Raw genomic sequence first — 26717 nt, forward strand, 5'->3', positions numbered from 1 at the left:
GGGCCATAATGGGATTGTATCTGCAGGGGGAAAGGGGCCATAATGGGATGGTATCTGCAGGGGAAAGAGGCCATAATGGGATGGTATCTGCAGGGGGAAAGAGGCCATAATGGAATTGGATCTGCAGGGGGGAAAAGGCCATAATGGGATGGGATCTGCAGGGGGAAAGAGGCCATAATGGGATGGGATCTGCAGGGGGAAAGAGGCCATAATGGGATGGGATCTGTAGGGGGAAAGAGGCCATAATGGGATGGGATCTGTAGGGGGAAAGAGGCCATAATGGCATGGGATCTGCAGGGGAAAGAAGCCATAATGGCAGGCATGGGATCTGCAGGGTAAAGAGGCCATAATGGGATGGGATCTGCAGGGGAAAAGAGACCATAATGGGATGGTATCTCTAGGGGTAAAGAGGCCATAATGGCATGGGATCTGCAGGGGAAAAGAGGCCATAAAGGGATGGTATCTGTAAGGGGAAAGAGGCCATAATGGAATGCAGGGGGAAAGAGGCTTTAATGGCAAGGGATCTGCAGGGGGAAAGAGGCCATAATGGGATGGGATCTGCAGGGGAAAAGGAGCACATCTGATGGGATCTGCAGGGGGAAAGGGGCCATAATGTGATGGTATCTGCAGGGTGAAAGGGGCCATAATGGGATTGGATCTGCAGGGGGAAAAGGGCCATAATGGGATGGTATCTGCAGGGGGAAAGAGGCCATAATGGGATGGGATCTGCAGGGGGAAAGAGGCCATAATGGGATGGGATCTGTAGGGGGAAAGAGGCCATAATGGCATGGGATCTGCAGGGGAAAGAAGCCATAATGGCATGGGCTCGGCAGGGGAAAGAGGCCATAATGGGATGGGATCTGCAGGGGAAAAGCAGCACATGGGATGGGATCTGCAGGTGGAAAGGGGCCATAATGGGATTGTATCTGCAGGGGAAAGAGGCCATAATGGGATGGTATCTGCAGGGGGAAAGAGGCCATAATGGGATTGGATCTGCAGGGGGAAAAAGGCCATAATGGGATGGGATCTGCAGGGAGAAAGAGGCCATAATGGGATGGGATCTGCAGGGGGAAAGAGGCCATAATGGGATGGGATCTGCAGGGGGAAAGAGGCCATAATGGGATGGGATCTGTAGGGGGAAAGAGGCCATAATGGCATGGGATCTGCAGGGAAAAGAAGCCATAATGGCATGGGATCTGCAGGGTAAAGAGGCCATAATGGGATGGGATCTGCAGGGGAAAAGAGGCCATAATGGGATGGGATCTGTAGGGGGAAAGAGGCTATAATGGCATGGGATCTGCAGGGGAAAGATGGCATAATGGCATGGGATCTGCAGGGGAAAGAGGGCATAATGGCATGGGATCTGCAGGGGAAAGAGGCCATAATGGGATGGGATCTGCAGGGAAAAAGGAGCACATGGGATGGGATCTGCAGGTGGAAAGGGGCAATAATGGGATTGTATCTGCAGGGGAAAAGGGGCCATAATGGGATGGTATCTGCAGGGAAAAGAGGCCATAATGGGATGGTATCTGCAGGGGAAAGAGGCCATAATGGGATTGGATCTGCAGGGGGAAAGAGGCCATAATGGGATGGGATCTTCAGGGGGAAAGAGGCCATAATGGAATGGGATCTGTAGGGGGAAAGAGGCCATAATGGCATGGAATCTGCAGGGGAAAGAGGCCATAATGGCATGGGATCTGCAGGGGAAAGAGGCCATAATGGGATGGGATCTGCACGGGAGGGAGAGAGACCACATGGGATGAGATCTGTATGGGGAAGGTCGTCCATTCCAATTTTAGCAGGGCTCCTTTAGTAATAATTTTTAAAAATTGTAGAAAAACTGTTTAATACATTATGACTGACAGTGACTGGAACTACTGATGCTGGACAGGAGAGTGAAGGTAGAGGAGGGTAAGAAGGGAAAGAGATTTTACTTTAAATTACTTGGATTTTTTGGTTGAGGAAAGTGCATGAAAATGGGTGTGGCTAACAAAATGGGTGTGGTTACATAATGGGTGTGGTTTTCAAATGGGTGGGGTTTACAGAGAACCTGTTGTTAAAAATTTGAATCCCACCCCTGGGAATTGTCCTGCATGAAAATTGCTGACTGATTGAGTGATGAATGCAAGTAAGGAGACATGTTTTGTTGAAGAAGGTTCTGATACACACTTGCATTTAGTCTGCCATGTAGCTGTATGAGAGGTCTAACTCCTGCTGCAGAAAACATTCACCAAACCATGACATTTCCTCCACTACCTTTTACTGCCTTTGTAACACACTTTGGATTCAGTCTTTCCCCAGTTTGTCGACAAATATAACATTTCCCATCAGACCCAAATAAATTAAACTTGCTTTCATCACTAAAATGAACCGTGGACCACTTATCCTCTGTCAACACAACATGCTCCTCACCAAAGGTGAGTCTAGCCTTAACATTCCTTCTGCTAATGAGAGGCTTGGTCACTGCAGAGTGGGTTTTCAGTCCTAATGCTCTTAAATGTTGTGACACTGTATGATAAGACAAATCCTTGCCCTGTTCAGTGATGAACTGGAGAGCAATTAGAGCTGCAGTGTTGAAACGATTACCCATGGAGATTCTCTGCATTATCCTGTCCTCTCTCGCATTTGTCTATCAAGGGTGACCAGTAGAGTTGAGCGCGATTCGCGGTTCGAGGTTCTCCAGTTCGCGGCTCGAGTGATTTTGGGGGCTTTTCTAGATTGAACTAGAACTCGAGCTTTTTGCTAAAGCTCGATAGTTCTAGATACGTTAGAGAACGGTTCTAGCAGCAAAAAGCAGGGCTTTTTACAGCTACAGTGTGCAGGAGCCATCGCTGGCAGCCTGCCAGAAGCTGGTAACCAAGATAAACATCGGGTATCCAAGCAAAGCGCTTTGGTTAGTAACCCGGTGTTTATCCTAGTTACGTGCAGGAAGCCCACACTTCCCCGCTCAGCTCACTCCGCCCCCTCCTGCACGCGGCATGTACACACACACACACACTCACACTCACCTGTCCCCAGCCAAGCCGTCCACGACACTGACGTCCTCAGCGCCACCCACTTCGCACTCCGCCGCCAGCACACATGGCACCGCCCACCTGCACTCTGCACACATGGTCCCGCTCGGCTTACCTGCGGTGATGAAGTCCCGACCTCAGCGCTGTCACTGTCCTCCATGGCCACCGCTTGTCACATCACCTTCTCTCGCTTCCGACCCGAGACTGACTAGCGGTGACGTCACGGGCCGCTAACGATACTTGGCTGTGAAGGCGGCGGTCATTGAACTCAGTGACAGGTGCTGTCAGCAGTGCAGGAGATCAGCGCAGGTAATGTACCTTGTTGACAGCAGCACTTGTCATCCCCTGCAGTGACCTGGGCTGACCCATTGATGTTAGCTCAGGTCACTGCACTGCTCTCCCAGCCAATGGGGAACATCCTGCTCTTCATTGACTGGGACAAAGTGGATCGTCATGGCAACCCCCTGGATTACACCAGACCTGGATTTTTTTTTCTTTCTAATAAATTGGTTAAAGAGGGAATGTATTGGGGAGTGTTTTTTCAAACAAAAATGTGTTTGTCGTCTATTTTTTTTTATTACTGACTGTGTTGGTGATGTCGGGTATCTGATAGACGCCTGACCTCACAAACCCCAGGGCTTGATGCCAGGTGATATTACACATCTGGTATTAACCCCATATATTACCCCGTTTGCCACCGCACCAGGGCACGGGATGAGCTGGGTGAAGCACCAGGATTGGCACATCTAATGGATGCACCACTTCTGGGGCGGCTGCGGCCTGCTATTTTTAGGCTGGGGAGAGTCCAATAACCATGGACCTCCCTAGTCTGAGAATATCAGACCCCAGCTGTCTGCTTTACCTTGGCTGGTGATCCAATTTTGGGGGGACCCCTACGTGATTTTTTTTTTTTAATTATTTATTTAATTTCAAATAACAGCGTGGGGTGCCCTCAGTTTTGGATTACCAGCCAAGGTGAGGCTGCCAGCTGTGGTCTGCAGGCTGCAGCCGTCTGCTTTACCCTAGCTGGCTACAAAAATAGGGGGAACCCTACGTCTTTTTTTTTTTCATTTTTTTGGCTAAATACAAAGCTAAGCACCCCTTAGTGCCACATGAAAGGCACCAAAGGGTGCAAAGTTACAAAATGCAGGAGAGTGGGACATTATGTGTCTTTCTGCCATTATAATGACAGAAAAGACTGATATGAAGTGCACAAGCACAAGAAAATCACCAGAGCGCTCTACGCTGTGAAAAGCAGTAGAAAATGGCACTGGAGTGAACATGTGACCGCTTCATGTAGGATGAAGCTATGAATCCTGGGTAAATTTATGTATTTTCCCTCCTTCAGTTTTTTTGCAGTACACAAAAAAAACGGAAGGCACACGGATGACAAACAGATGACATACGGACCGTCTACGGAAAGGAAACGGATGCCACACGGATGCACCCGTGAAAAAAAACGGACTGTTTTTTGCAGACCGCAAAAATGGATCGGTCGTGTTAATGTAGCCTTATTCTGATCTGCCCTTTATAAACAGCAGGCAGAAGTAAGTGAATAACGCCCCCCAGCATCAGAAAATCTACGGGGTTTCAGGGCTAGCTGAGACCCTGGAGATCATGATTAGAGTTGAGCGCGGTTCGTGGTTCGTGGTTCTCCAGTTCGCGGCTCGAGTGATTTTGGGGCATGTTCTAGATCGAACTAGAACTCGAGCTTTTTGCAAAAGCTCGGTAGTTCTAGAAACGTTCGAGAACGGTTCTAGCAGCCAAAAAACAGCTAAATCATAGCTTGGTTTCTGCTGTAATAGTGTAAGTCACTCTGTGAATCAAACTATTATCACATTTCAGTGTATAGTGTGCGTGAACAGCGCCTTCAGATCACTGCTGTTTCTATAATGGCGATCGCCATTTTTTTTTTTTTTTTTTCTTGTCTTCCTTCCCTAAGTGCGCGCGTCTTGTGGGGCGGGCCAGCATGTCAGCCAATCCCAGACACACACACAGCTAAGTGGACTTTGAGCCAGAGAAGCAACGGCATGTGTGATAGGATCTGCATGTCACATGTCCCTGCATTATAAAACCGGACATTTTCTTCACGGACGCCATTATCTGCCTTCTGCGTCTTTGGTGTCAGACATCACTGTCGCAGCTCCGTCTTCCTGAGTCCTATAGCCGATACAGCTGTATGCGCTGCATACACAGCGTTAGACAGCTTAGGGAGAGCACTTTATAGCAGTCCTTTTAAGGGCTCCAACCGGCAGGGTCAGAGAGCCATAGGTGACAGGTCCTGCAAACAGCAACAGCGTCTGTGTAGCCCAGGTCAGGGATTTCCTACCTGCATTTCACCATTAGGAGGGAATAGAAAGGCAGGCTTCCATTCCTCTACCCAGAGCACCACAATCCTGCCACTGTACCCTCTTGTCCTCTGCACACTCCAACTGATAACTAAGCCATTATACTAGCAAACACTCAGTGTACCTAGTGGCATCCTATACGTGGCTATTGGACTTTGCTATAGTCCCACTAGTGCAAAGACATTTGCAGAGCGCGTCTGCCTGCATTGCACACTACAACTCATTCTAACCAAGCCATTATACTAGCAAACACTCAGTGTACCTAGTGGCATCCTATACGTGGCTATTGGACTTTGCTATAGTCCCACTAGTGCAAAGACATTTGCAGAGCGCGTCTGCCTGCGTTGCACACTACAACTCATTCTAACCAAGCCATTATACTAGCAAACACTCAGTGTACCTAGTGGCATCCTATACGTGGCTATTGGACTTTGCTATAGTCCCACTAGTGCAAAGACATTTGCAGAGCGCGTCTGCCTGCGTTGCACACTACAACTCATTCTAACCAAGCCATTATACTAGCAAACACTCAGTGTACCTAGTGGCATCCTATACGTGGCTATTGGACTTTGCTATAGTCCCACTAGTGCAAAGACATTTGCAGAGCGCGTCTGCCTGCGTTGCACACTACAACTCATTCTAACCAAGCCATTATACTAGCAAACACTCAGTGTACCTAGTGGCATCCTATACGTGGCTATTGGACTTTGCTATAGTCCCACTAGTGCAAAGACATTTGCAGAGCGCGTCTGCCTGCGTTGCACACTACAACTCATTCTAACCAAGCCATTATACTAGCAAACACTCAGTGTACCTAGTGGCATCCTATACGTGGCTATTGGACTTTGCTATAGTCCCACTAGTGCAAAGACATTTGCAGAGCGCGTCTGCCTGCGTTGCACACTACAACTCATTCTAACCAAGCCATTATACTAGCAAACACTCAGTGTACCTAGTGGCATCCTATACGTGGCTATTGGACTTTGCTATAGTCCCACTAGTGCAAAGACATTTGCAGAGCGCGTCTGCCTGCGTTGCACACTACAACTCATTCTAACCAAGCCATTATACTAGCAAACACTCAGTGTACCTAGTGGCATCCTATACGTGGCTATTGGACTTTGCTATAGTCCCACTAGTGCAAAGACATTTGCAGAGCGCGTCTGCCTGCGTTGCACACTACAACTCATTCTAACCAAGCCATTATACTAGCAAACACTCAGTGTACCTAGTGGCATCCTATACGTGGCTATTGGACTTTGCTATAGTCCCACTAGTGCAAAGACATTTGCAGAGCGCGTCTGCCTGCGTTGCACACTACAACTCATTCTAACCAAGCCATTATACTAGCAAACACTCAGTGTACCTAGTGGCATCCTATACGTGGCTATTGGACTTTGCTATAGTCCCACTAGTGCAAAGACATTTGCAGAGCGCGTCTGCCTGCGTTGCACACTACAACTCATTCTAACCAAGCCATTATACTAGCAAACACTCAGTGTACCTAGTGGCATCCTATACGTGGCTATTGGACTTTGCTATAGTCCCACTAGTGCAAAGACATTTGCAGAGCGCGTCTGCCTGCGTTGCACACTACAACTCATTCTAACCAAGCCATTATACTAGCAAACACTCAGTGTACCTAGTGGCATCCTATACGTGGCTATTGGACTTTGCTATAGTCCCACTAGTGCAAAGACATTTGCAGAGCGCGTCTGCCTGCGTTGCACACTACAACTCATTCTAACCAAGCCATTATACTAGCAAACACTCAGTGTACCTAGTGGCATCCTATACGTGGCTATTGGACTTTGCTATAGTCCCACTAGTGCAAAGACATTTGCAGAGCGCGTCTGCCTGCGTTGCACACTACAACTCATTCTAACCAAGCCATTATACTAGCAAACACTCAGTGTACCTAGTGGCATCCTATACGTGGCTATTGGACTTTGCTATAGTCCCACTAGTGCAAAGACATTTGCAGAGCGCGTCTGCCTGCGTTGCACACTACAACTCATTCTAACCAAGCCATTATACTAGCAAACACTCAGTGTACCTAGTGGCATCCTATACGTGGCTATTGGACTTTGCTATAGTCCCACTAGTGCAAAGACATTTGCAGAGCGCGTCTGCCTGCGTTGCACACTACAACTCATTCTAACCAAGCCATTATACTAGCAAACACTCAGTGTACCTAGTGGCATCCTATACGTGGCTATTGGACTTTGCTATAGTCCCACTAGTGCAAAGACATTTGCAGAGCGCGTCTGCCTGCGTTGCACACTACAACTCATTCTAACCAAGCCATTATACTAGCAAACACTCAGTGTACCTAGTGGCATCCTATACGTGGCTATTGGACTTTGCTATAGTCCCACTAGTGCAAAGACATTTGCAGCACGTCTGCCTGCGTTGCACACTCCAACTAATTATAACTAAGTTGCATTGTCAGGGATATTTATTCTTTATTATTCTGCTGTTAATAAAGCTAGACCACCACTGCAATCTTCACCACCTCTCAATTTTTACTACCACATTTTCAGTCCACAATCTTGTCGCAATCAACATGAGTGGCAAAATGACAGATGCTGGTGGAAAGGGGAAGAGGCGTGGTGGAAAAGGCAAAAAAGGTTTTGTCCGTGGGGAAGGTGGCAAAGCTCCATTATCATCTGCTGAAGATAGACCATCTACCAGCAAAAGTAAGATGTCTACTACTTACCGTGGACAATCCGATGTGCTCCCTTTGTTACGGACACGAACAACAGGAACAAAGGTAGATGATGGGCAAAAAAGGAAAATGCTTGAATGGATCTCAAGTGGTCCAACAAGTGCCCTCTCTGCCACTTCAAGTACCGCATCCAAAAAACACCAGTCCTCTGAGTTGTCATCCCAATCAAACTTGCTTTCTCCCAGCTCTGAAGTCTCCATCAGCCCTGCACAGTATGGTGGAACTGAGATGGCTGAGTCTGCAGAGCTGTTCAGTCACACTATAGCCTGGGAATCAGAGGTCTGCTCCCAAGCTACAGTGAGTACAGAACAGGAAATGGTCTGCAGTGATGCCCAGAACCTTTGTGACTCAGATTCAGGCCGTGAGGACCAAGTTTCTGAGCATAATGTTGACCCTTTGTCACAAACTGTAACACCTGTGGTTATAGACAATGAGGAACATACTGATGAAGATGAGACGCAGATACCCGATTGGGATGACAACTTAAATATTCCGTCAGGGCAAGAAGAGGCTCGGTCTGAGGGGGAGGGGAGTGCAAACACAACAATTGATGATGACGTTCTAGATCCCACCTACTGTCAACCCCCAGTCAGGCACTCGAGGAGGTCAACAGAGGCGGTGGAGGAGGATGCAACCGACGACGAAGTTACCTTGCGCCTTCCTGGACAGAGTCGGAGCACTGGTAGCACGTCTACAACTGCATCCTCAGCCACCACTCTGCCTATGAGCATTATTCGGGGTGGATCAACAGGTCGCATGGCCTCTAAGCCTTGCCTAGCCTGGTCCTTTTTTCACATCGAAAAAGATCGCCCAACTCATGTGATATGTAACATTTGTCATGATTCTGTTAGTAGAGGTCAAAACCTCAGCAGTTTGACAACTTCTTCCATGAATCGTCACATGACTAAATATCATAAGTCCCGGTGGGAAGCTCACCGTGCTGCAATGCGGCCTAGTGGAGCGAACCATCCACCGCCCGCCCCTTCCACTGCATCCGCGCGCTCTTCATCTTCTAGGACTGTGGGGACAGCTGCCACACCTGTTTTTCCACGCAAAACTTCCACCACTGTAACCGCAACAGGCAGTTTGCTTGTAAGGTCGTCAGTTGGTTTGGAAGGGGAAACAAGTGAGTGTGTACAGCTCTCTCAGACATCGATAGCACCAACGTTGGATGAAGGCAACATCATGTCTCCGCCTGCACTTTCCTCACAAACCTGCATTTTTCAAGGGACACCCTACTCAACACCGTCTACACACAGCAGCCAGATCTCTGTCCCTCAGATGTGGTCAAATAAAAGGCCACTTCCTCCGACCCATGACAAAGCTAAGAGGTTGACTCTATCCCTCTGTAAGCTGTTGGCTACCGAAATGCTGCCTTTCCGCCTAGTGGACACACAGGATTTTAGAGACCTTATGTCTGTCGCTGTGCCCCAGTACCAGATGCCTAGTCGCCACTACTTCTCTAAGAAAGGTGTGCCCGCGCTACACCAGCATGTCGCACACAACATCACCGCTTCCTTGAGAAACTCTGTGTGTGAACGGGTGCATTTCACCACCGATACTTGGACCAGTAAGCATGGACAGGGACGTTACATGTCGCTGACTGGGCACTGGGTAACTATGGTGATAGATGGTGAAGGGTCTGCTGCACAAGTCTTGCCGTCCCCACGACTTGTGTGTCAATCCTCTGTCTGTCCAAGTTCCGCCACTGCTTCTGCATCCTCCACCTCATCTGGGTCCTCCACCTCCGCCCCAAGCCTGCCTGGTCAGGCCACCAGCGTTCTCACTGCGCAGAAGGAATCACGCACCCCTCATTACTATGCTGGCAGCAGAGCGCAACGGCATCAGGCGGTCTTTAGCTTGACATGTCTTGGTAATAAGAGTCACACAGCTGAGGAGTTGTGGTCAGCTTTGCGGTCCGAGTTTAATAAATGGTTGTCTCCACTCAAACTGCAGCCTGGTAAGGCCGTGTGCGACAATGCTGCAAACCTGGGTGCGGCACTTCGCCTGGGCAAGGTGACACACGTACCTTGTATGGCTCACGTGTTGAACCTTGTCGTGCAGCAATTTTTAACACACTATCCCGGCCTAGATGGCCTTCTGAACAGGGCACGAAAACTGTCAGCTCACTTCCGCCGTTCAAGCGCCGCAGCAGAGCGACTTGCATCGCTCCAGAAGTCTTTCGGCCTGCCGGTTCATCGCCTGAAATGCGATGTGGCGACACGCTGGAATTCAACTCTCCACATGTTACAGCGACTGTGGCAGCACCGCAGAGCCCTGGTGCAATACGTCATGACGTATAGCCTGGGCCAACGAGATGCAGAGGTGGGGCAGATCACCCTGATGGAGTGGTCTCAGATCAAGGACCTATGCACCCTTCTGCACAGTTTCGACATGGCGACGAATATGTTTAGCTCTGACAATGCCATTATCAGCATGACGATTCCAGTCATTTACATGCTGGAGCACACGCTAAACACTATTCGGAGTCAGGGGGTGGGACAACATGAAGGGGAGGAACTACAGGAGGATTCATATGCGCAAGGGACAACAACATCACGAAGGTCCAGACGTTCATCATCACCAACGCAGCAGGCATGGGACCATGGGGGACAGGGATCGACAAGGGCGCATAGTAGCAGGCGAAATGTTGAGCAAGGTGCAGGAGAACATGAAGAAATGGAGGACGAACTGTCCATGGACATGGAAGACTCAGCGGATGAGGGAGACCTTGGTCAAATTTCAGTTGAAAGAGGTTGGGGTCAGATGTCAGAGGAAGAAAGAACGGGTAGCACCTCTATGCCACAAACACAGCATGGACTTGGTCCGCATGGCTGCGCAAGACACATGAGTGCCTTTTTGTTGCACTACCTCCAACATGACAGTCGTATTGTCAAAATTAGAAGTGATGATGACTACTGGATTGCCACACTATTAGATCCCCGGTACAAGTCCAAATTTTGTGACATAATTCCAGCCATAGAAAGGGACGCACGTATGCAGGAGTATCAGCAGAAGCTGTTACTAGATCTTAGCTCGGCTTTTCCACCAAACAACCGTGCAGGTGCAGGGAGTGAATCTCCCAGTTGTAACTTGACAAACATGGGACGGTCTCGTCATCTTCAACAGTCTACCCGTACCAGTAGGACCTTTTCTGGTGCCGGTAACAGCAATTTTATGGAATCTTTTCATAATTTTTTTAGACCCTCTTTTGCAAGGCCACCAGAGACAACAAGTCTGACACATAGTCAACGGCTGGAGAGGATGATACAGGAGTATCTCCAAATGAACATCGATGCCATGACTGTGCAACTGGAGCCTTGCTCCTTTTGGGCTTCAAACCTACAAAAATGGCCAGAGCTCGCAACTTACGCCTTGGAGATTTTGTCGTGTCCAGCTGCCAGCGTTGTCTCTGAACGTGTATTCAGTGCTGCTGGGTGTGTGCTGACAGATAAGCGCACGCGTCTGTCCAGTGACAATGTGGACAGACTGACGTTCATCAAAATGAACAAGTCATGGATCCAGAAGGAATTTACTACCCCTGTGTCATCCTGGGGAGAGTAAATGCTTGTGGATTTGGAATGTGCTTGATGCAAATCAAAACATCCTGTTTGCAACTAGGGCCCAAGTGCTGCCACTGATGGGGTGGGTGTCTGTGTGGCCCAATTTTTGGAAAAAAGGGAGACTCCGCTTGGAGTAACCCTTGCTTGCTGTGTTTTTAAAAGAAGCCAAGATGAACAGAGCTGGGATCAGGAAAGACTTTGCTACCTACCCCGGTGTCATCCTGGGGACGGCTAAGAATAGCGTATTTTTGAATGTGCTTGATGCAAATCAAAACATCCTGTTTGCAACTAGGGCCCAAGTGCTGCCACTGATGGGGTGGGTGTCTGTGTGGCCCAATTTTTGGAAAAAAGGGAGACTCCGCTTGGAGTAACCCTTGCTTGCTGTGTTTTTAAAAGAAGCCAAGATGAACAGAGCTGGGATCAGGAAAGACTTTGCTACCTACCCCGGTGTCATCCTGGGGACGGCTAAGAATAGCGTATTTTTGAATGTGCTTGATGCAAATCAAAACATCCTGTTTGCAACTAGGGCCCAAGTGCTGCCACTGATGGGGTGGGTGTCTGTGTGGCCCAATTTTTGGAAAAAAGGGAGACTCCGCTTGGAGTAACCCTTGCTTGCTGTGTTTTTAAAAGAAGCCAAGATGAACAGAGCTGGGATCAGGAAAGACTTTGCTACCTACCCCGGTGTCATCCTGGGGACGGCTAAGAATAGCGTATTTTTGAATGTGCTTGATGCAAATCAAAACATCCTGTTTGCAACTAGGGCCCAAGTGCTGCCACTGATGGGGTGGGTGTCTGTGTGGCCCAATTTTTGGAAAAAAGGGAGACTCCGCTTGGAGTAACCCTTGCTTACATTGTTTTTAAAAGAAGCCAAGATGAACAAGTCATGGGTCAGCAAAGACTTTGCTACCTACCCCGGTGTCATCCTGGGGACGGCTAAGAATAGCGTATTTTTGAATGTGCTTGATGCAAATCAAAACATCCTGTTTGCAACTAGGGCCCAAGTGCTGCCACTGATGGGGTGGGTGTCTGTGTGGCCCAATTTTTGGAAAAAAGGGAGACTCCGCTTGGAGTAACCCTTGCTTGCTGTGTTTTTAAAAGAAGCCAAGATGAACAGAGCTGGGATCAGGAAAGACTTTGCTACCTACCCCGGTGTCATCCTGGGGACGGATAAGAATGGCGTATTTTTGAATGTGCTTGATGCAAATCTAGCTGTGAAGTGTACAACTGGGGCACAACTGCTGCCACTGAAGGGGTGGGTGTGTGTGGGGCCCAATTTTTGGAAAAAAGGGAGACTCCGCTTGGAGTAACCCTTGCTTGCTGTGTTTTTAAAAGAAGCCAAGATGAACAGAGCTGGGATCAGGAAAGACTTTGCTACCTACCCCGGTGTCATCCTGGGGACGGATAAGAATGGCGTATTTTTGAATGTGCTTGATGCAAATCTAGCTGTGAAGTGTACAACTGGGGCACAACTGCTGCCACTGAATGGGTGGGTGTGTGTGGGGCCCAATTTTTGGAAAAAAGGGAGACTCCGCTTGGAGTAACCCTTGCTTACATTGTTTTTAAAAGAAGCCAAGATGAACAAGTCATGGGTCAGCAAAGACTTTGCTACCTACCCCAGTGTCATCCTGGGGACGGCTAAGAATAGCGTATTTTTGAATGTGCTTGATGCAAATCAAAACATCCTGTTTGCAACTAGGGCCCAAGTGCTGCCACTGATGGGGTGGGTGTCTGTGTGGCCCAATTTTTGGAAAAAAGGGAGACTCCGCTTGGAGTAACCCTTGCTTGCTGTGTTTTTAAAAGAAGCCAAGATGAACAGAGCTGGGATCAGGAAAGACTTTGCTACCTACCCCGGTGTCATCCTGGGGACGGTTAAGAATAGCGTATTTTTGAATGTGCTTGATGCAAATCTAGCTGTGAAGTGTACAACTGGGGCACAACTGCTGCCACTGAAGGGGTGGGTGTGTGTGGGGCCCAATTTTTGGAAAAAAGGGAGACTCCGCTTGGAGTAACCCTTGCTTGCTGTGTTTTTAAAAGAAGCCAAGATGAACAGAGCTGGGATCAGGAAAGACTTTGCTACCTACCCCGGTGTCATCCTGGGGACGGATAAGAATGGCGTATTTTTGAATGTGCTTGATGCAAATCTAGCTGTGAAGTGTACAACTGGGGCACAACTGCTGCCACTGAAGGGGTGGGTGTGTGTGGGGCCCAATTTTTGGAAAAAAGGGAGACTCCGCTTGGAGTAACCCTTGCTTACATTGTTTTTAAAAATGATCCAAGATGAACAGAGCTGGGATCAGGAAAGACTTAGCTACCTACCCCGGTGTCATCCTGGGGACGGATAAGAATGGCGTATTTTTGAATGTGCTTGATGCAAATCTAGCTGTGAAGTGTACAACTGGGGCACAACTGCTGCCACTGAATGGGTGGGTGTGTGTGGGGCCCAATTTTTGGAAAAAAGGGGAGACTCCGCTTGGAGTAACCCTTGCTTACATTGTTTTTAAAAGAAGCCAAGATGAACAAGTCATGGGTCAGCAAAGACTTTGCTACCTACCCCAGTGTCATCCTGGGGACGGCTAAGAATAGCGTATTTTTGAATGTGCTTGATGCAAATCAAAACATCCTGTTTGCAACTAGGGCCCAAGTGCTGCCACTGATGGGGTGGGTGTCTGTGTGGCCCAATTTTTGGAAAAAAGGGAGACTCCGCTTGGAGTAACCCTTGCTTGCTGTGTTTTTAAAAGAAGCCAAGATGAACAGAGCTGGGATCAGGAAAGACTTTGCTACCTACCCCGGTGTCATCCTGGGGACGGTTAAGAATAGCGTATTTTTGAATGTGCTTGATGCAAATCTAGCTGTGAAGTGTACAACTGGGGCACAACTGCTGCCACTGAAGGGGTGGGTGTGTGTGGGGCCCAATTTTTGGAAAAAAGGGAGACTCCGCTTGGAGTAACCCTTGCTTGCTGTGTTTTTAAAAGAAGCCAAGATGAACAGAGCTGGGATCAGGAAAGACTTTGCTACCTACCCCGGTGTCATCCTGGGGACGGATAAGAATGGCGTATTTTTGAATGTGCTTGATGCAAATCTAGCTGTGAAGTGTACAACTGGGGCACAACTGCTGCCACTGAAGGGGTGGGTGTGTGTGGGGCCCAATTTTTGGAAAAAAGGGAGACTCCGCTTGGAGTAACCCTTGCTTACATTGTTTTTAAAAATGATCCAAGATGAACAGAGCTGGGATCAGGAAAGACTTAGCTACCTACCCCGGTGTCATCCTGGGGACGGTTAAGAATAGCGTATTTTTGAATGTGCTTGATGCAAATCTAGCTGTGAAGTGTACAACTGGGGCACAACTGCTGCCACTGAAGGGGTGGGTGTGTGTGTGGCCCAATTTTTGGAAAAAAGGGAGACTCCGCTTGGAGTAACCCTTGCTTGCTGTGTTTTTAAAAGAAGCCAAGATGAACAGAGCTGGGATCAGGAAAGACTTTGCTACCTACCCCGGTGTCATCCTGGGGACGGATAAGAATAGCGTATTTTTGAATGTGCTTGATGCAAATCTAGCTGTGAAGTGTACAACTGGGGCACAACTGCTGCCACTGAATGGGTGGGTGTGTGTGGGGCCCAATTTTTGGAAAAAAGGGAGACTCCGCTTGGAGTAACCCTTGCTTACATTGTTTTTAAAAGAAGCCAAGATGAACAAGTCATGGGTCAGCAAAGACTTTGCTACCTACCCCAGTGTCATCCTGGGGACGGCTAAGAATAGCGTATTTTTGAATGTGCTTGATGCAAATCAAAACATCCTGTTTGCAACTAGGGCCCAAGTGCTGCCACTGATGGGGTGGGTGTCTGTGTGGCCCAATTTTTGGAAAAAAGGGAGACTCCGCTTGGAGTAACCCTTGCTTGCTGTGTTTTTAAAAGAAGCCAAGATGAACAGAGCTGGGATCAGGAAAGACTTTGCTACCTACCCCGGTGTCATCCTGGGGACGGTTAAGAATAGCGTATTTTTGAATGTGCTTGATGCAAATCTAGCTGTGAAGTGTACAACTGGGGCACAACTGCTGCCACTGAAGGGGTGGGTGTGTGTGGGGCCCAATTTTTGGAAAAAAGGGAGACTCCGCTTGGAGTAACCCTTGCTTGCTGTGTTTTTAAAAGAAGCCAAGATGAACAGAGCTGGGATCAGGAAAGACTTTGCTACCTACCCCGGTGTCATCCTGGGGACGGATAAGAATGGCGTATTTTTGAATGTGCTTGATGCAAATCTAGCTGTGAAGTGTACAACTGGGGCACAACTGCTGCCACTGAAGGGGTGGGTGTGTGTGGGGCCCAATTTTTGGAAAAAAGGGAGACTCCGCTTGGAGTAACCCTTGCTTACATTGTTTTTAAAAATGATCCAAGATGAACAGAGCTGGGATCAGGAAAGACTTAGCTACCTACCCCGGTGTCATCCTGGGGACGGTTAAGAATAGCGTATTTTTGAATGTGCTTGATGCAAATCTAGCTGTGAAGTGTACAACTGGGGCACAACTGCTGCCACTGAAGGGGTGGGTGTGTGTGTGGCCCAATTTTTGGAAAAAAGGGAGACTCCGCTTGGAGTAACCCTTGCTTGCTGTGTTTTTAAAAGAAGCCAAGATGAACAGAGCTGGGATCAGGAAAGACTTTGCTACCTACCCCGGTGTCATCCTGGGGACGGATAAGAATGGCGTATTTTTGAATGTGCTTGATGCAAATCTAGCTGTGAAGTGTACAACTGGGGCACAACTGCTGCCACTGAATGGGTGGGTGTGTGTGGGGCCCAATTTTTGGAAAAAAGGGGAGACTCCGCTTGGAGTAACCCTTGCTTACATTGTTTTTAAAAGAAGCCAAGATGAACAAGTCATGGGTCAGCAAAGACTTTGCTACCTACCCCAGTGTCATCCTGGGGACGGCTAAGAATAGCGTATTTTTGAATGTGCTTGATGCAAATCAAAACATCCTGTTTGCAACTAGGGCCCAAGTGCTGCCACTGATGGGGTGGGTGTCTGTGTGGCCCAATTTTTGGAAAAAAGGGAGACTCCGCTTGGAGTAACCCTTGCTTGCTGTGTTTTTAAAAGAAGCCAAGATGAACAGAGCTGGGATCAGGAAAGACTTTGCTACCTACCCCGGTGTCATCCTGTGGACGGCTAAGAATAGCGTATTTTTGAATGTGCTTGATGCAAATCAAAACATCCTGTTTGCAACTAGGGCCCAAGTGCTGCCACTGATGGGGTGGGTGTCTGTGTGGCCCAATTTTTGGAAAAAAGGGAGACTCCGCTTGGAGTAACCCTTGCTTGCTGTGTTTTTAAAAGAAGCCAAGATGAACAGAGCTGGGATCAGGAAAGACTTTGCTACCTACCCCGGTGTCATCCTGGGGACGGTTAAGAATAGCGTATTTTTGAATGTGCTTGATGCAAATCTAGCTGTGAAGTGTACAACTGGGGCACAACTGCTGCCACTGAAGGGGTGGGTGTGTGTGGGGCCCAATTTTTGGAAAAAAGGGAGACTCCGCTTGGAGTAACCCTTGCTTGCTGTGTTTTTAAAAGAAGCCAAGATGAACAGAGCTGGGATCAGGAAAGACTTTGCTACCTACCCCGGTGTCATCCTGGGGACGGATAAGAATGGCGTATTTTTGAATGTGCTTGATGCAAATCTAGCTGTGAAGTGTACAACTGGGGCACAACTGCTGCCACTGAAGGGGTGGGTGTGTGGGGCCCAATTTTTGGAAAAAAGGGAGACTCCGCTTGGAGTCACCTTGCGGTGTTTTACATGACTTTAGAAGGGCGTGCCATGCCTATATCTGTGTGTCCTCCTCTTTTTCCTTGTCCAGCTGTTTTGTTTTCGCATGAGTACATGTCCTTGTCACTTTCCCATGTGTTTGTGTTGTGTTGTGAGTTGTTTGTCACCTTTTGGACACCTTTGAGGGTGTTTTCTAGGTGTTTTACTGTGTTTGTGATTGCCTGCCATTGTTTCCTATGGGCTCGAGTTCGGTTCGTCGAACGTTCGACGAGCCGAACTCGAGCCAGACCCCCCGTTCGGCGAACCGCCTCGAGCCGAACCGGGACCGGTTCGCTCATCTCTAATCATGATTCAGGACGGATTTTCCGGTCCCCGCTCACGTGATCACAGGTATACAGCATATACCGATTATCACGTTATAGTAAATGACAGCGTCGGTAAAAAATTATTTATCTCCTATCTGGCATGAACAAACATGATAAATCTCCTACCCGGTCTCCTCCGGTCCCCCGGTGTCGCCAAAGTGCCCCCCCTGATGCCCTCCCAGAAATCCAAGATGGCCGCGCGCACAGCAGCGCGCCGGCCGCATTCACCCTACTCCTCTGATTTCTGTCGCATGTGCCATGACTAGAGTTGAGCGCGATTCGTGGTTCGTGGTTCTCCAGTTCTAGGCTCGAGTGATTTTTGGGCTGTTCGAGATCGAACTAGAACTCGAGCTTTTTGCTAAAAGCTCGATAGTTCTAGATACGTTCGAGAACGGTTCTAGCAGCAAAAAGCAGGGCTTTTTACAGCTACAGTGAGCAGGAGCCATCGCTGGCAGCCTGCCACAAGCTGGTAACCAAGATAAACATCGGGTATCCAAGCAAAGCGCTTTGGTTAGTAACCCGATGTTTATCTTAGTTACGTGCAGGAAGCCCACACTTTCCCGCTCAGCTCGCTCCACCCCCTCCTGCCCGCGGCATGTACACATACATACACATACACAAACACACACACACACACACATCCACCCCCCCCCCCCCGCCCGCCCGCCCGCTCGCTCGCTCGCTCGGCTTACCTGCGGTGATGAAGTCCCGCCATCCCGACCTCAGCGCTGTCACTGTCCTCCATGGCCGCCGCTTGTCACATCACCTATCGCTTCCGACCCGAGACTGACACTGGCGGTGACGTCACGGACCTCTCGCGATACTTGATGTGAAGGCGCCGGTCATTGACCTCAGTGACAGGGGCTGTCAGTGTGCTGGAGATCAGCGCAGGTAATGTACCTCACTGACAGCAGCACTTGTCACCCCCCTGCAGTGACCTGGGCTGACCCATTGATGTTAGCTCAGGTCACTGCACTGCTCTCCCAGCCAATGGGGAACATCCTGCTCTTCATTGACTGGGACAGTGTGCATCGTCATGGCAACCCCTTGGATTACACCAGACCTGGATTTGTTTTTCAATCTAATAAATTGGTTAAAGAGGGAATGTTTTGGGGAGTGTTTTTTCAAATAAAAATGTGTTTGTCGTCTATTTTTTTTTTATTACTGACTGGGTTGGTGATGTCGGGTATCTGATAGACGCCTGACCTCACCAACCCCAGGGCTTGATGCCAGGTGACATTACACATCTGGTATTAACCCCAAATATTACCCCGTTTGCCACCGCACCAGGGCGCGGGATGAGCTGGGGCGAAGCACCAGGATTGGCGCATCTAATGGATGCGCCACTTCTGGGGCGGCTGCGGCCTGCTATTTTTAGGCTGGGGAGATTCCAATAACCATGGACCTCCCTAGTCTGAGAATATCAGGCCCCAGCTGTCTGCTTTACCTTGGCTGGTGATCCAATTTTGGGGGACCCCTACGTGGTTTTTTTTTTAATTATTTATTTAATTTAAAATAACAGCGTGGGGTGCCCTCAGTTTTGGATTACCAGCCAAGGTGAGGTTGCCAGCTGTGGTCTGCAGGCTGCAGCCGTCTGCTTTACCCTAGCTGGCTACAAAACTAGGGGGAACCCTATGTCATTTTTTTTCATTTTTTTGGCTAAATACAAAGCTAAGCACCCCTTTGTGCCACATGAAAGGTACCAAAGGGTGTTCCACTTTTTCTCCATTTTTTTCTCCACTTTCTCTCCACTTTTTCTCCACTTTTTCTCCATTTTTTTCTCCACTTATTCTCCACTTTTTCTCCTCTTATTCTCCACTTTTTCTCCACTTTTTCTCCACTTTTTCTCCTCTTATTCTCCACTTTTTCTCCACTTTTTCTCCACTTTTTCTCCATTTTTTTCTCCACTTTCTCCACTTTTTCTCCACTTTTTTCTCCACTTTTTCTCCTCTTATGCTCCACTTTTTCTCCTCTTAATCTCCACTTTTTCTCCACTTTTTCTCCACTTTTTCTCCACTTTTTTCTCCACTTTTTCTCCTCTTATGCTCCACTTTTTCTCCACTTTTTCTCCACTTTTTCTCCACTTTTTCTCCACTTTTTCTCCTCTTAATCTCCACTTTTTCTCCTCTTATGCTCCACTTTTTCTCCACTTTTTCTCCACTTTTTCTCCACTTTTTTCTCCACTTTTTCTCCTCTTATGCTCCACTTTTTCTCCACTTTTTCTCCACTTTTTCTCCACTTTTTCTCCACGTTTTCTCCACGTTTTCTCCACTTTTTTCTCCACTTTTTCTCCTCTTATGCTCCACTTTTTCTCCACTTTTTCTCCACTTTTTCTCCTCTTAATCTCCACTTTTTCTCCACTTTTTCTCCACTTTTTCTCCACTTTTTCTCCACTTTTTCTCCACTTTTTTCTCCACTTTTTCTCCACTTTTTCTCCTCTTATGCTCCACTTTTTCTCCACTTTTTCTCCACTTTTTCTCCACTTTTTCTCCTCTTATGCTCCACTTTTTCTCCACTTTTTCTCCTCTTATGCTCCACTTTTTCTCCACTTTTTCTCCACTTTTTTCTCCACTTTTTCTCCTCTTATGCTCCACTTTTTCTCCACTTTTTCTCCACTTTTTCTCCTCTTATGCTCCACTTTTTCTCCACTTTTTCTCCACTTTTTCTCCTCTTAATCTCCACTTTTTCTCCACTTTTTCTCCACTTTTTTCTCCACTTTTTCTCCACTTTTTCTCCTCTTATGCTCCACTTTTTCTCCACTTTTTCTCCACTTTTTCTCCTCTTATGCTCCACTTTTTCTCCACTTTTTCTCCACTTTTTCTCCTCTTATGCTCCACTTTTTCTCCACTTTTTCTCCACTTTTTTCTCCACTTTTTCTCCTCTTATGCTCCACTTTTTCTCCACTTTTTCTCCACTTTTTCTCCTCTTATGCTCCACTTTTTCTCCACTTTTTCTCCATTTTTTTCTCCACTTATTCTCCACTTTTTCTCCTCTTATTCTCCACTTTTTCTCCACTTTTTCTCCACTTTTTCTCCTCTTATTCTCCACTTTTTCTCCACTTTTTCTCCACTTTTTCTCCATTTTTTTCTCCACTTTCTCCACTTTTTCTCTACTTTTTTCTCCACTTTTTCTCCTCTTATGCTCCACTTTTTCTCCTCTTAATCTCCACTTTTTCTCCACTTTTTCTCCACTTTTTCTCCACTTTTTTCTCCACTTTTTCTCCTCTTATGCTTCACTTTTTCTCCACTTTTTCTCCACTTTTTCTCCACTTTTTCTCCTCTTAATCTCCACTTTTTCTCCTCTTATGCTCCACTTTTTCTCCACTTTTTCTCCACTTTTTCTCCACGTTTTCTCCACTTTTTTCTCCACTTTTTCTCCTCTTATGCTCCACTTTTTCTCCACTTTTTCTCCACTTTTTCTCCACTTATGCTCCACTTTTTCTCCACTTTTTCTCCACTTTTTTCTCCACTTTTTCTCCTCTTAATCTCCACTTTTTCTCCACTTTTTCTCCACTTTTTCTCCACTTTTTCTCCACTTTTTCTCCACTTTTTTCTCCACTTTTTCTACACTTTTTCTCCTCTTATGTTCCACTTATTCTCCACTTTTTCTCCATTTTTTCTCTACTTTTTCTATGGTCGGTCTACCCATTAGCTCTGCCATGCATAGTGTAGCTCTACACCTACTGCACATGTTACTTTATGTTTGACATCTCTTTCGTACCAGAGCTGTCTAAGTCTACTCTGACCCCATATTTGTCATTACTATATTGTCCTTGTACTGTATTATGACATTTGTATCATGTGTTTCATTTCTTGCTGTGTTGCAATTTTTTTGCTGCATCCCAATTGTACCTCTACATTGTTCGAGTTTATGTTATTGTTCTCTCACTCTTATGTGATACTGATTATTGTCATTTTTCATGATTACATGCAGATAAGTCCAATCTGACGAAGGCTCAGGCCGAAACGTCATTTGTAACTTGTTTTGGACAAAAACATATATGCTTATGAAAAAAAAATTTTCTTAATACGGACCAATAAAGAGTGATTTTGCATTACTATCCGTTGTGACTTACTGACTTAGTCTGGGAGATATAGAGTGCCGAGGTTACTCACTAATTTTATCTATTATTACCTCTGAGCACCTATATACCAGTGAGCAGAGCTTCCTCTACAGTAGTTCTCCTGATTAGGCATGCCCTTACCTCATGAGCAGGGCATTGCAGCTTTGGTAGCAACCATTACGACATGGACTCTGCTGCTGTGGACCCGGGGAGAGTGAGTGCAGATTCATTGCACCCACACTCCTCACATGAAGGGTCCGCACTCCTAGAAAATGGGGGATACGTTCCCTGAGTGTCTCCCCCCCATATTCTAGACGGTCCAGAGTCGTCGTGGGACCCCTTTATTTTTTTTCTTACAATAAATTGGTGAAAGAGGAAATGTTTTGGGGACTGTTTTTTCAAATAAATTTCTTTTGTCGATTTTTTGTTTTTGTTAGTACTGACAGTTTATGATGTTGGGTATCTAATAGACGCCATGACATCACAAACTGCTGGGCTTGATCTCAGGTGACTTTACAGCTAGTATCAACCCGATTTATTACCCCGTTTGCCACTGCACCAGGGCACGGGATGAGCTGGGGTGAAGCGCCAGGATTGGCGCATCTAGTGGATGCGCCACGTCTGGGGTGCCTGCGGCCTGCTATTTTTAGGCTGTGAAGGCCCAATAACTATGGACCTTCCCACCCTGAGAATACCAGACCACAGCTGTCCGCTTTACCTTGGCTGGTGATCCAATTTGGGGGGTCCCCTACTTTTATTGTGTAATTATTAATATTTATAAAATAATTATAAAAAAGAGCCTGAGGGGACCTCCACATTGGATCCCCAACCACGGTAAAGCTGCCAGCTGTGGTTTTCAGGCTACAGCCGTCTGCTTTACCCTAGCTGGCTATCAAAACTAGGGGGAACCCTATGTCATTTTTTTTTTCATTTTTTTGGCTAAATACAAAGCTAAGCACCCCTTAGTGCCACATGAAAGGTACCAAAGGGTGTTCCACTTTTTCTCCATTTTTTTCTCCACTTTCTCTCCACTTTTTCTCCACTTTTTCTCCATTTTTTTCTCCACTTATTCTCCACTTTTTCTCCTCTTATTCTCCACTTTTTCTCCACTTTTTCTCCACTTTTTCTCCTCTTATTCTCCACTTTTTCTCCACTTTTTCTCCACTTTTTCTCCATTTTTTTCTCCACTTTCTCCACTTTTTCTCCACTTTTTTCTCCACTTTTTCTCCTCTTATGCTCCACTTTTTCTCCTCTTAATCTCCACTTTTTCTCCACTTTTTCTCCACTTTTTTCTCCACTTTTTCTCCTCTTATGCTCCACTTTTTCTCCACTTTTTCTCCACTTTTTCTCCACTTTTTCTCCACTTTTTCTCCTCTTAATCTCCACTTTTTCTCCTCTTATGCTCCACTTTTTCTCCACTTTTTCTCCACTTTTTTCTCCACTTTTTCTCCTCTTATGCTCCACTTTTTCTCCACTTTTTCTCCACTTTTTCTCCACTTTTTCTCCACGTTTTCTCCACGTTTTCTCCACTTTTTTCTCCACTTTTTCTCCTCTTATGCTCCACTTTTTCTCCACTTTTTCTCCACTTTTTCTCCTCTTAATCTCCACTTTTTCTCCACTTTTTCTCCACTTTTTCTCCACTTTTTCTCCACTTTTTCTCCACTTTTTTCTCCACTTTTTCTCCACTTTTTCTCCTCTTATGCTCCACTTTTTCTCCACTTTTTCTCCACTTTTTCTCCACTTTTTCTCCTCTTATGCTCCACTTTTTCTCCACTTTTTCTCCTCTTATGCTCCACTTTTTCTCCACTTTTTCTCCACTTTTTTCTCCACTTTTTCTCCTCTTATGCTCCACTTTTTCTCCACTTTTTCTCCACTTTTTCTCCTCTTATGCTCCACTTTTTCTCCACTTTTTCTCCACTTTTTCTCCTCTTAATCTCCACTTTTTCTCCACTTTTTCTCCACTTTTTTCTCCACTTTTTCTCCACTTTTTCTCCTCTTATGCTCCACTTTTTCTCCACTTTTTCTCCACTTTTTCTCCACTTTTTCTCCTCTTATGCTCCACTTTTTCTCCACTTTTTCTCCACTTTTTCTCCTCTTATGCTCCACTTTTTCTCCACTTTTTCTCCACTTTTTTCTCCACTTTTTCTCCTCTTATGCTCCACTTTTTCTCCACTTTTTCTCCTCTTATGCTCCACTTTTTCTCCACTTTTTCTCCATTTTTTTCTCCACTTATTCTCCACTTTTTCTCCTCTTATTCTCCACTTTTTCTCCACTTTTTCTCCACTTTTTCTCCTCTTATTCTCCACTTTTTCTCCACTTTTTCTCCACTTTTTCTCCATTTTTTTCTCCACTTTCTCCACTTTTTCTCTACTTTTTTCTCCACTTTTTCTCCTCTTATGCTCCACTTTTTCTCCTCTTAATCTCCACTTTTTCTCCACTTTTTCTCCACTTTTTCTCCACTTTTTTCTCCACTTTTTCTCCTCTTATGCTCCACTTTTTCTCCACTTTTTCTCCACTTTTTCTCCACTTTTTCTCCTCTTAATCTCCACTTTTTCTCCTCTTATGCTCCACTTTTTCTCCACTTTTTCTCCACTTTTTCTCCACGTTTTCTCCACTTTTTTCTCCACTTTTTCTCCTCTTATGCTCCACTTTTTCTCCACTTTTTCTCCACTTTTTCTCCACTTATGCTCCACTTTTTCTCCACTTTTTCTCCACTTTTTTCTCCACTTTTTCTCCTCTTAATCTCCACTTTTTCTCCACTTTTTCTCCACTTTTTCTCCACTTTTTCTCCACTTTTTCTCCACTTTTTTCTACACTTTTTCTACACTTTTTCTCCTCTTATGTTCCACTTATTCTCCACTTTTTCTCCATTTTTTCTCTACTTTTTCTATGGTCGGTCTACCCATTAGCTCTGCCATGCATAGTGTAGCTCTACACCTACTGCACATGTTACTTTATGATTGACATCTCTTTCGTACCAGAGCTGTCTAAGTCTACTCTGACCCCATATTTGTCATTACTATATTGTCCTTGTACTGTATTATGACATTTGTATCATGTGTTTCATTTCTTGCTGTGTTGCAATTTTTTTGCTGCATCCCAATTGTACCTCTACATTGTTCGAGTTTATGTTATTGTTCTCTCACTCTTATGTGATACTGATTATTGTCATTTTTCATGATTACATGCAGATAAGTCCAATCTGACGAAGGCTCAGGCCGAAACGTCATTTGTAACTTGTTTTGGACAAAAACATATATGCTTATGAAAAAAAAATTTTCTTAATACGGACCAATAAAGAGTGATTTTGCATTACTATCCGTTGTGACTTACTGACTTAGTCTGGGAGATATAGAGTGCCGAGGTTACTCACTAATTTTATCTATTATTACCTCTGAGCACCTATATACCAGTGAGCAGAGCTTCCTCTACAGTAGTTCTCCTGATTAGGCATGCCCTTACCTCATGAGCAGGGCATTGCAGCTTTGGTAGCAACCATTACGACATGGACTCTGCTGCTGTGGACCCGGGGAGAGTGAGTGCAGATTCATTGCACCCACACTCCTCACATGAAGGGTCCGCACTCCTAGAAAATGGGGGATACGTTCCCTGAGTGTCTCCCCCCCATATTCTAGACGGTCCAGAGTCGTCGTGGGACCCCTTTATTTTTTTTCTTACAATAAATTGGTGAAAGAGGAAATGTTTTGGGGACTGTTTTTTCAAATAAATTTCTTTTGTCGATTTTTTGTTTTTGTTAGTACTGACAGTTTATGATGTTGGGTATCTAATAGACGCCATGACATCACAAACTGCTGGGCTTGATCTCAGGTGACTTTACAGCTAGTATCAACCCGATTTATTACCCCGTTTGCCACTGCACCAGGGCACGGGATGAGCTGGGGTGAAGCGCCAGGATTGGCGCATCTAGTGGATGCGCCACGTCTGGGGTGCCTGCGGCCTGCTATTTTTAGGCTGTGAAGGCCCAATAACTATGGACCTTCCCACCCTGAGAATACCAGACCACAGCTGTCCGCTTTACCTTGGCTGGTGATCCAATTTGGGGGGTCCCCTACTTTTATTGTGTAATTATTAATATTTATAAAATAATTATAAAAAAGAGCCTGAGGGGACCTCCACATTGGATCCCCAACCACGGTAAAGCTGCCAGCTGTGGTTTTCAGGCTACAGCCGTCTGCTTTACCCTAGCTGGCTATCAAAACTAGGGGGAACCCTATGTCATTTTTTTTTCATTTTTTTGGCTAAATACAAAGCTAAGCACCCCTTAGTGCCACATGAAAGGTACCAAAGGGTGTTCCACTTTTTCTCCATTTTTTTCTCCACTTTCTCTCCACTTTTTCTCCACTTTTTCTCCATTTTTTTCTCCACTTATTCTCCACTTTTTCTCCTCTTATTCTCCACTTTTTCTCCACTTTTTCTCCACTTTTTCTCCTCTTATTCTCCACTTTTTCTCCACTTTTTCTCCACTTTTTCTCCATTTTTTTCTCCACTTTCTCCACTTTTTCTCCACTTTTTTCTCCACTTTTTCTCCTCTTATGCTCCACTTTTTCTCCTCTTAATCTCCACTTTTTCTCCACTTTTTCTCCACTTTTTCTCCACTTTTTTCTCCACTTTTTCTCCTCTTATGCTCCACTTTTTCTCCACTTTTTCTCCACTTTTTCTCCACTTTTTCTCCACTTTATCTCCACTTTTTCTCCTCTTATGCTCCACTTTTTCTCCACTTTTTCTCCACTTGTTCTCCACTTTTTTCTCCACTTTTTCTCCTCTTATGCTCCACTTTTTCTCCACTTTTTCTCCACTTTTTCTCCACGTTTTCTCCACGTTTTCTCCACTTTTTTCTCCACTTTTTCTCCTCTTATGCTCCACTTTTTCTCCA

This window comes from Anomaloglossus baeobatrachus, chromosome 4 (genome assembly GCF_048569485.1).
Source record: "Anomaloglossus baeobatrachus isolate aAnoBae1 chromosome 4, aAnoBae1.hap1, whole genome shotgun sequence".
NCBI lineage: Eukaryota > Metazoa > Chordata > Amphibia > Anura > Aromobatidae > Anomaloglossus > Anomaloglossus baeobatrachus.